The sequence below is a fragment of the Lingula anatina genome, chromosome 4 (assembly GCF_051362555.1).
Source record: "Lingula anatina isolate TDL-2025a chromosome 4, LinAna3.0, whole genome shotgun sequence".
Lineage (NCBI taxonomy): Eukaryota > Metazoa > Brachiopoda > Lingulata > Lingulida > Lingulidae > Lingula > Lingula anatina.
The window spans coordinates 6,417,314-6,423,377 of NC_141770.1; the positions used below are offsets into that span (position 1 = coordinate 6,417,314).

Genomic DNA, 6,064 nt, shown 5'->3' on the forward strand with positions numbered 1-6,064 from the left:
GTAGAAAGAGCAGGTCAGGTCACAAAATGGCGGAAAACGGCATTTCAGGCTACGAGAAAAAATGACATAAAAAGCGGAACCTTATACTAGGGAATAAACACCCCTTTCAACGCAATTTTAACGTGAACAGCCAAAACCCGTATCTTTTATATCATGTTACCTTTTCTTGAGCATCTTCCCTGGCTATAAGGGCACGAGTTTCTTTTAAAAACTTAAAGGGATAACAACTGTTCATTTTGGCCAAAAATGAATTTTGCTAGGGTAAACAACAATTTTCCCAGTCTTATTAATGGTAATTGAATACATTCCGGCATTCAAAGTTAGTCCGTGTTTTTTTCCCTTAAAAATTTAGTTTTTTAATATTCTCTTAAGCATAAGAGATTATTACAGAGTGTAGCCATCTATAGAGGTCACTTGGTGTGATGGAAAGCACAAATTCCAGAATTATTGCGTTAACTGCCGTTTTTGTGGTAAAATAAAATTTATTACGTTTCTATGAGTTGTTTACAATGTATTTATTATTGTAATATAGATATCATGCGAACAGTTGTTATCCCTTTAAAGTAGGTCCTACATGCTGACGCCACAAGATAATAATAATGGATATGACTCTTGTTAATTACATGTAGGCCTATGTGAACTTTTCTTTTAACAGCAACAATTTCTACATAGAATTGACGTCATCTCTCAGCTGGCCTATGGTAGAAATTAAAGATAAATATATATATATATATATATAGAATTGACGTCATCATTCAGCTGGCTCTGGTACAAAGTTATTTTTAAAGGCATTATTAATTGACAAAAAAATGACACTTTTAGTTGGAAAAGGCGTCTTTTAAAAAAGAATTTGTCAGTGTGGATTTTGGGGGATAGTGAAGAAACAATCAAAACTGACAGCTCATCAAAGGGATACCTGGATAAATGAGATTATCTGTTTACCCCACTTCTACCTGGGGATGTGCCTTCATTAAGGTTAACAACATGATTAACGGGGGGAGGGGGGAGGTTAAAACAACAAAGAGTGTCAGTAAGTTTATCAAAGGGATACCTGGATAAATGAGATTATCTGTTATCCCTATCTCTACCTGGTGAACATTTTGATCTAAGGCAGGCATTTATAATTTTTCTTAGTGTCACATAGTTTATTCTCAGTATTATATTAATTACAGGGGGAATTGTCCGGGGGTCAGTTGTCAAGGGGGTAATAGCCCGAGGTGGAGGATTGTCCCGGGGGGGGGGGGTGCCCTGATTTGCGACCACGACGGAGGGTGTCTTGGGGAATGCGAATATTCTATAACTTTTGGTATAATCATAGAAGTAGAGATGATCTTCCATACATGCTCTTTCATACACATACCCCAGTACATACATACACACATGAATATTTAACTACTTAAATCATTGCTCTGTTTTGTACAGGAATGGAATTTGTCTCTTTAAGGCCTTGGTGAACGGGGTGTTTGGATACAGTATCTTAAATACGTAGTGATACATATAGGCAGGACACAAAAAGTTCTAGTAGAAAACAAAATAATTCTCATTTATTGCAATTAATATAACAAAAAATCCACATTTGTATGTTTATGTCAGACGAAATGTCACAGTTACAATCTACACGTGTTTGCAGGGACACTCTTGTTTTTAGTCAATTCCTTTTCCATTAAAAGGAAGTTTTTTACCCACTAATCTCGCAGACCCCAAAGTTAAACATTGTATTTAGTTGATACAAATAGAAATACAGGGTGTCCCAGTATAAACGTAACCCAAAAATGTGAACGCCGTTTATTTTCTGTTTGCAAATTATATACAATTCATATATATCTGAAAACTGCAGAAGTTAGCAAATCTACTGCTACATGTACAAACAACATGTCACGTGCTCTACTGGCAAAGATTTTGTCGTCATTTATAGAAAATATTCCAAATGTGCTCTGTTATACATTGCACAGTGTCTTTCAATTCAAAATGTAGTTTTATCAAGTAGTAAACATTAGAATGTAAATTCGAGGACTAGCGAAAACGTTCTTCAAAGTTGTAAAGTGTATTGAACGAAACTGATCTGGGCACTCAGTCGTATGTATGCAGTCACAGTTTTGAGTATTTAAAAAAATTTATTATGATAGTTCGGAGAAATTATATGAAAATGATCATATCAGCGTCCTCTGTCATTTATCGCTGTCTTCACTAGCACAATATGATGAAATTCATGGACACCGTCACAATCATGTTGAGATAGACTATGAGATCAAATACTGTAGCATTAACCCTGTTGTAACTCAACTTCCTCTATTTTCCCGGACCATTACATACCTGTCATCATTGAAAATTGCCGGAGAGGGAGATTCCTACGTATGACCTACGTCCCCCACCCGGACACACACACACACACGCACACACACACACAAAATTTTTTTGGAAAGTAACGCCTCGGTAAGAAATGTGTTGTTAGCAGTTTGCTAAGAAAATAGTTTGACTATACAAAATGATATAGAAAAATAAAACCGGCAGCTTAGAACTTTATTATATTCCAATTCAAGTCTTTCAATGTTTCAAGAATTTCATCGGCTGTTTTACAACTTGGTCATACTAACAGCCTGTTTCAATCAATAATTAAAACAAGTTAATATTTGCGCTCCAGTATTTCATACTCCATTGTGTGGCTCTCGTCGGGGATTCAGCTTATTGCACACCTCAGGTAGAGGTGACACTCACGTCGTAAGCCCAACTTACTGGAACATTTTTGAAATATTGTTGAGATTTCTTTGTGAAGTCCCAAATATCTCATTTCGAAAAAAATCATTTTCTAATTTTAAAAATTATCATTCTGTCCTTCAATCCGCAATCTGTACTACTCTTGTTTAGCCCATTGCCAATGGGGACAGTTCAGCAAAAGCACTAAATCTCATTCATTAGCACTTCTGTCTTGTGTTTTCTGATGTATTCTGGATAATTGCACAAATAGGCCCTAGTGCATATATGAAAATGTGCAACATTTCGTGCAAGTCGGCAAACATACTTGATGTGATAATCGCCGACTGTTCGTGCAGTTCAAAAATAAGAAAATTTGACTTCACGTAAATTCTGTCGACATTGCGTAGAGATTTTACGTCGTTTTTTCACGCGCCATTACGTTGCGTCGCGTTCGTTGTGTGTAAAAACGCTAATTTCAATGAAAAATGCCTATAATTTCTTTCTATTTTCATCTTTTAAAATTCCAATTTCAAGACATGATAGACAAGTATGTAAGCTTCAATTTTATTCATTGGGACAACATTTCAGAGGAAGAATTTGATAGAGTAAATCAGCGCTAAATTAGGGGAGACCGGGGCTAGTTGGCCCAGTTAGACACTTTTGGCCTTGTAGAGCCAACTAGGAGTGGGTTAGAGCAAGAAGTTATAATGAGAAGGAGTAGAAACAAGGGGTTTCCCTTCATCCTATCCTCGTAACGGGCTTAATCCTAATAATTACCCAGCTTGTGGTCTTAGGGAGAGCTTGTGCCTAATACATATTCAAAAGACCGTTCATGTGGGTTGCTTCAGCCAATTGGGATAAAGCCTCGCGAAGTCTCTAATAATCTCACAGAGAAAACATGGTGGGATTACAGAAAGGTGTAGAGAGAGATTTCAAGCCTGGACGCAACCATTTCGGGAAATAAAACTCAAATCATGCAAGATACACCTTCATTTGATCTAGAGCCGATCAGTTATACAAAAATTAGTTTCACATCAAGAATGTATGAGAACAATTTCACAAACCCACCTTCAACGCTAAAATTTGCACCTGTAGAAGTCTCATATTTATTTTAAATTATTTTTGTCGTGTAAAGGAAATTTACCTTCATCTAGGAATGACACATTCAATTCACAGCCGTGTACACAAAACAGTAGTACTTGCAATTTCCGTATGCCAGCCTCGTTTCTTTCTTTTTTGGCACATTATTGCTTATATACCAGGTAGAGCTTAAACAGGAAAATTGGGGAAATGAAAATAAGTTATTGCACTTAGTACGATTCTAAATAAAATTTCATTATTACATATTTTTGTTTATATCTTTGTCTATTACATGAGGCCAACTAATAGTAGACTGATAGTTTAAATTCATTAGAAGAAAAAATCAAAGAAATATTTTTATTGATTGATATTGCTTTATTTCAACATTCGAGCAACTTGTATAATATCTAAAACAAAGTACCAGCAATGAAAATATATCAATATTGTTACACCCAACAGTGATTAAAGCAATACAAAAATGGTTAGTTTTTATTTTGATGTGGTGATTATTTTATTTTAAACTTTAGACAATTAGCCAGTGAACACTAAATTCCCTTTTAAAACTCGGACCACTAAATTCCCTTTTAAAACTTGCACCTCTTGTGCACTATAGTTTAATATTAGTGGTGGTAAGAAAACAGAGCCTTGTGCCTCATCAAGTTGCTGCTGGAAACAATCATTTTGCCAGCAAAACTAAAGATCTTTCACCTGCATTCTCTTCAACCTGAAATGAGTAAGTGCGGAATTCATTACAAAATATAACTCTATATCCTAAACGAAACTCTGCAAACATCATATTGCAATAAAAAATTGAAAAAAAATTCCGAGAGTTCCCTGTCATCAAATTTTGGACCCACCATTTTGAAAAAGTCCCATGAAAAGTTGTTTATTTGAAACGATGTTTTTCATCTAAAGGGTTGATTCATTTAATACCAAAGTGATGTATTGTAATGATGCACGTCCTTAACTAACCAGAAAAACATAAATTATCTGCATACACCACGTTAAAATTACCAAAAATTGTCCCAAACTGTCACCCAACTGTCTCTAACCAATTTGGGGACCCGCCATTTTGAAAAAGTCGGATGAAAAGTTGTCTATTTGAAACGATGTTTTTCATCTAAAGGATTGACTCATTTAATATCACAATGATGTATTGTAATAGTGCACGTGCTTAACTAACCAGAAAACATAAATTATATGCATACATCACGTTAAAATTACCAAAAATTGTCCCAAACTGTCACCCAACTGTCTCTTGTGACCCGCCATTTTGAAAAAGTCGGATGAAAAGTTGTCTATTTGAAACGATGTTTTTCATCTAAAGGATTGATTCATTTAATACCAAAGTGATGTATTGTAATGATGCATGAGCTTTACTAACCAGAAAAACATAAATTATGTGCATACATCACGCACTTAAGAAGAAAAAAGTCCTAAACATGGAGGTCCCGCTGAATCGGCCTCAGATCTTCGAGCTAACGCTGCTTTCTGCTCTGACAAATTTGACTGACAGCCACCGTATGAACATAAAACAATGCTCAAAGCAGATAATCAACTCTCACTCACCTTTATATCGCTCGACTTGGCGTTTTTCTAAGTATAACTTCCAAATATTCGCATTAAACATGAATAAATCAAGACGTATACGATCTGGTTCAGCTTCTCCGTCTTGAGTCACGCGGAGGCGAGCGGAGGATTAGACCAGTTACGAGGATCGAATTTCAAAGGACGCCGCTTTGAAAAGAATGCTGCGATCTGATTGGACGAGAGAGATAATTGATGTCCCGTTTCTACTCCTTCTCATTATAACTTCTTGGTTAGAGTAACAAAACCGGTTTCAAAGTAAGCCCCATGAACTAAGCTACGTATGCAACGTCATTATTTTTCAAATATAATGCCAGGTGGCTCACAATTTGACAAAAAACGCAGTTGACGTTAGGGGGGCCAACTTGCCCCATGGCGGGGCAAGTTGGCCCCAGGGTCGGGGCAAGTTGTCCCCCCTATACGAAAATGAAGTATATATCCCATGTAAACGCCTTGAAATACATTTTTATAAATTTATTTATTTATTTAATTGATTTTTGAGAGTCTTTGATGAATAAACAGTTCAAATGAGGCAGATTTATTGAGGTTTCCGTACGTCACGTTGTTGGGGGGGGGTATGTGTTGCAAGAACCAAAATATCAATAAAATGTGTTTTGTTTTAATTAAGAATAAATAAATAATGGTATAAAGAAGGTTTTTAATGAATGAAAACGAATAATAAATTTGGTTTTTAAAAGAAAGT

At 35.8% G+C, this 6,064-nt stretch overlaps 1 long non-coding RNA gene across 1 annotated transcript; it reads right to left on the minus strand.

The window, feature by feature from the left end:
* Nucleotides 1-3,676: 3,676 nt before the first annotated feature.
* LOC147762157 (uncharacterized) lies at nt 3,677-5,600 on the minus strand. Its single transcript, XR_015334130.1, has 2 exons — nt 5,344-5,600; nt 3,677-4,498 (listed from the first exon to the last, which is right to left on the minus strand). It is a non-coding gene; the product is annotated as an uncharacterized LOC147762157 (long non-coding RNA).
* Between the last annotated feature and the right edge of the window lie 464 nt (nt 5,601-6,064).